The sequence below is a fragment of the Argentina silus genome, assembly GCF_951799395.1.
Source record: "Argentina silus genome assembly, chromosome: 1".
NCBI lineage: Eukaryota > Metazoa > Chordata > Actinopteri > Argentiniformes > Argentinidae > Argentina > Argentina silus.
This window is the reverse complement of record NC_139655.1, coordinates 32,528,948-32,533,947: the sequence shown is the minus strand read 5'-3', so window position 1 is coordinate 32,533,947 and position 5,000 is coordinate 32,528,948. Positions and strand designations below refer to the sequence as shown.

The window sequence follows — 5,000 nt, the reverse complement described above, 5'->3', positions numbered from 1 at the left end:
TATGAAGAAGAATGTTGTTGGATTCCACTTTAAGTGACAGATGTGCAGAAAGACCAATCAGAAGTCAAAATGGCGCTAAATGGGCTGATTTTAACGAGGAGCCATTTAGCAGCAGAAGTGATCCTCACTTTTAATTGCTTCTTGGTTTTACGAACATAATGGAACCCACACAGACACAAAAAACAGACATTCAAATTAACATTTTATTCTTACTTTGACCTTAAAACTTGTTCCTGTGTGAAAACACATATCTAAAGAGTATGTTTAGTGAGTGGGCGTTTTTTTTCCTTCATAAATGAGCTCTTTTAACATACACCAGAACAAGTTGTCAATGTCAAGTTTATCTCGCCATTCCAAAACTTTACTGCAATGACGTGACACCATTATGAAAGTGATTCATTTTTAGCCTGCTATGAAACATAACTGGACTGGACAATTTGATGTGAGTTTTATATATTTATTACATTTATATGTGTGAATTGTATATTTTGTGGCAGACGGCAGGGAGCGGTAAGAGGAGTGATAATTGAAGGGAGGTATCTTGCAGCTACACATGTCGGATGCGGGCATCAGTTACACCAATTAGATAAGACACGGAGCAAAACGGAAGCATTGGTGAAACAGCTGCTGCAGGCGAACATAGCGCAGCAGGCTAGGCATCAGCTGGTGGAGGCGCTGACAGCCACCCATACCGGCGTGGCTGCAGACTCAGCAGTTCCCTGTCCCACCCCCAGTATGTTTATACTGAAGCAGACAGAGACTGACGACATCAAGGCTTGCCTCCAGACCTTCGAGAGGACGGCAGTTTGGGAGGAATGGCCCCCGAGCAATGGGCCGGCCTGCTAGCATCCTTCATGTCAGGCGCGGCACAGAAGGCTTATCAGGATCTGACGACCGACCAGGCGACGAACTACGAGGGGCTGAAAAAGGAGATCCTGCGCCGGTATGGTTACACCCTGATTAGTGGTTCGCAAAGATTTCATGATTGGGCATATGATGACACCGCATCCCCTCGATTGCAAATGCATGATCTGATTAGGCTGGCCAAGAGCTGGCTAACTTCTGCACCACTGACGATCATGGCCATTGAGAAAGTGGTCATGGACAAGTTTCTACGCTCTCTCCCATTCAATGCTAAAAAGTTAGCAAGCCAAGCCAACCCGCAGAGTGCGGATCAGGTGGTAGAACTGGTGGAAGGTCACCAGTCGATTTTAGAGGTTCTGCACAGCGGCCGTCCACTGAAGGCAGAACCCACCACTCGCCCAAAGAAGTGGAAAAGGACAGAGGACCATGTCTGAACCTCAGCCAAGGATGGAGAGACACCAAAAGCCATTCCCAGAGACGACGCTGAGACAACACGGACAGCAGGAACTGCTACGAGTGTGGCAAGCCGGGACACATCACCTGGAACTGTCCAAGTCGCAATGTCCCAATGCTTTCGGCCTTGGCCAGTGAGGTAGCTACCGGGCATCCCTGCAGGTTGCTGATGGCATGCTGGGTGGAGTAGAGTGCTCCTTCCCCTGTCACCCCGGTAAGAGCCAATGGGAAAGACACCATGGCAGTCTTGGACTCCGGGAGTATGGTGACCCTGATCCGACCTGACTTCGCCCAGTCCCCGAACCTGCCTGACACCGTATACACAGGGAGACCAAGGACTACCCCACTACCCTCCTCCACCTACAGACCACAAAGGAACAATACACAGGACCAGTGGGAGTCGTCCCGAACCTGCCTGTGCCGGTTCTTATCGGGAGGGATTCCCCAATGTTTCGCCAACTGTGGGCCAGTATGTCCAGAGATGAAAGGAACCCAAAGGGAGGAGGAAGCCGGAGAGGCGTGAGGGCCACCAGAAGGAGTGAGACTCGGATGTGTGGATTACAGGAAGTGGATCACCAGGAGTCAACAGACCCCCACTCTGAGAGTGACTCGGGGGAAGCAAGACAGGATGAAAGTGAGGCGAGTCTGGGCGAACTGTTCCACAAGGTGACCGTGGTGGACAGGAGGCCCACGGAGGGGGTAAGACAGATCACATACTCCCACTTTGTCATAAAGGATAAATTGTTGTATCAGGTTGTGAAGAAGAATGACGAGTATGTGGAGTTGTTGTTGGTACCCCGTTCTCACGTAATCACACGTAAGTTGGTCTCACCCGACGAGATATTAACTGACCAGGGAACCCCGTTCATGTCAAGAATCATGAAAGATCTCTGTTCACTCATGAAAACAACCCAGTTGTGCACCTCAGTGCATCACCCGCAGACCGATGGATTGGTCGAAAGATTCAATCGGACCCTGAAGCAGATGCTGAAAAAGGTGATGGGGTGGACGGAAGGAACTGGAACCAGCTACTTTCCTACCTGATTTTCCCCAGAAGTGCCCCAAGCATCGACAGGGTTCTCCCCCTTTGAACTCCTGTACATGAGACAACCCCGAGGACTGCTGGACGTGGCTAAAGAAGCCTGGGAAAAGCAACCGTCCCCATAGAACCATGGTGGAACAGGTGGGAGACATGAGGGACCGGATGGTAACTCTGTGGCCCCTGGTACGGGAACACATGCGGGAGGCCCAGGATGCCCAAGCACAGGTCTACAACAGAGGGGCACAACGGCGAGACTTAAAAGCCCAGAGATAAAGTGTTGGTGCTGGTCCCCACAACGGAATGTCAGTTCCTGGCCCAATGGAATGGGCTATACAAAGTGCTTGAGAAGGTGGATGAGGTGAATTATAAGGTCCGACAGACGGGAGGTAGGCGCCCGACCCAGATTTACCATCTGAATCTATTAAAGAAATGGAATGCCTGTGATGTACTCTGCTCTATTCCTCCAAAGAAGGCTACCACCGAGACCAGGCCTGTGGAGGTGCCACTGGGGGAACAGCTGAGCCCCGCCCAGAAGCAGGAGCTGACAGAGTTGGTCGGCCGGAACCAGGATGTGTTCTCCAGTGAAACAGGACACATCGATCTGGTACAGCACAGCATCATCACAGAGCCCGGCAAAAATGTAAAGTTGAGACCCTACCACATACCGGAAGCAAGGAAAGATGCCGTTAGGACTGAAGTAAAAGCGATGTTGGAAGCTGGAATCACTGAAGTGTCGAAAGTGTGAGTGGTGCAACCCCATAGTGTTGGTGCCAAAACCAGACGGCACCATACGGTTCTGTATTGATTTTAGGAAGCTAAATGAGATCCAAGTTAACGCCTACCCCATGCCCCGAATTGATGAACTGATAGAACGGCTAGGGACCGCCCGGTTTACCAACACGCTCAACCTGACAAAGGGTTATTGGCAGGTGCCCTTCGCTCCCAAGGCGCGGGAGAATACCGCTTTCGCCACTCCTGACAGGCTATTCCACTACAGGGAGCTGCCCTTTAGATTGCACGGGGCCCCGCCCACCTTCCAGAGATTGATGGACCGGGTGCTCCGTCCCCATCGTGAGTACGCGGCGGCCTACCTAGACGATATTGTCATCCATGGGAGGGAGTGGGAGACCCATCTGAACGAGGTGAGCACAGTGTTGCAGGTCTTATGGGGGGGCGGGGCTTACAGCTAACCCAATGAAATGAAGGCTCAGCCTGCAGGAGGCTGAGTGCCTAGGGTACACCATCGGGAGGGGATGTGGAAAACCCCAGGGCTGGGGGATAAAAGAGGGAGCGGGCTGCCCAAATGGGAGAGAAGTAGGAAAGTATCTGTGTGATTGCCCACTTTGACCTGGACTGTCGGATTACCCTCCTGTGTATCGAACTGTTGTGGCTGAGAACGCACTTTTGGAATACCCCTGGATAATGAACAAAGGACTCTGAGTAAGGATTGTGGACTTTTGAATAGATAGCTGACTCCCCCCCGATGTAAATAACCCCTAATAAAATTCCCAATTGCATTTGAATTGTACTTTGTCTGTTTTGTTATCAAACTTGGGGTGTGGAAACCCCACACCCTTGAGCCTGCTACAATATTATAGCCTACACAATAATAATATTAACAGCATGTTTGCAACAAATGCATGGAAAACCTTGCGCTTGGACAAATAATTGAATCTAGAGTACAATACAACATTTTCACCTGCAAGCTGTTCGAGCTCGTTTTTCTCTATGCATGCTTAATGTTGTACTGTATGGTGTTATGCAAACAGAAGTGCACCTTGGCATGCAATGAGGAGTTTTAAATCATCTTAATTGTGTTCAAGCTCTGTGGAGCCTTCCGGCTGTTTGAGTAGCGCTGCAGGACCATGTACGTCTGTCCACAGGAATTTCCACAAATCTGTATCCAGTTGATGGCTCATATCACCTGGTTACACCCAGCTCCCTCTTTTGTACTGTGGTGATTGGCCAATAGGACATTGGGATAAATGGAGGAGGTTTGGGTTGGTTTGGGAGGAGTACTCCCTAGACTGGGGAACAGTAGTCTTCTGATGTACCTGATTTATTGAGTATCTCAATGCGTTAAGTTCTTTGGAGAATACTTTTTGTTTGAAAATAAATCCTATTTTGTTGCTGCAACCTATCCCTATTGATCTCTGTGAGTGTTTTTGCCTTATTGCTTTTGGGGAAATTCAGAAAGTGAACTGTGTGCATCTGAAACAACCCCGGCTCCAGTTTTGGCAGTGTTTGGAAATGTTTTGGTAAAGGAGCCACTACACACTCCACTACACAGATGGACGTGTGCTTTCTTTGGCAGCAGCTTCCAGCGTAGCGATTTTCTGCAATTAGCAGCGAATATTTGCTAGCATGCAAACACATTTGGGAAACATCTGGTCTTTGTGCATTGAAGGAGTTATTCTCAAGGAAAGAGTGAGATGAGTATGCAGACGTGTGTGAGTGTTCACACCTTGCCCCTACCCAGAGGCAACTCATACCCGAACTGATTCAATAGTTGCACCTTACAATATTGCCCTCTGAATAGGCTCAGTGGAATGTTTGAGATATTCTTTAAACAAATCCAATCTTTTCAGATCTTCACAAGTGCTTTTGGGAGCAAGGGCTAGTGGTTGTTTCCAGAGCCTAG

General features: G+C 49.2%; 1 protein-coding gene across 1 annotated transcript in view; it reads left to right on the top strand.

Moving 5' to 3' along the window:
• The window catches only part of cntnap2a (contactin associated protein 2a), a gene marked incomplete at its 5' end in the record, with an annotated part of 274,861 nt that overhangs the window by 88,474 nt on the left and 181,387 nt on the right, over positions 1–5,000 (top strand). The window lies entirely within an intron of this gene.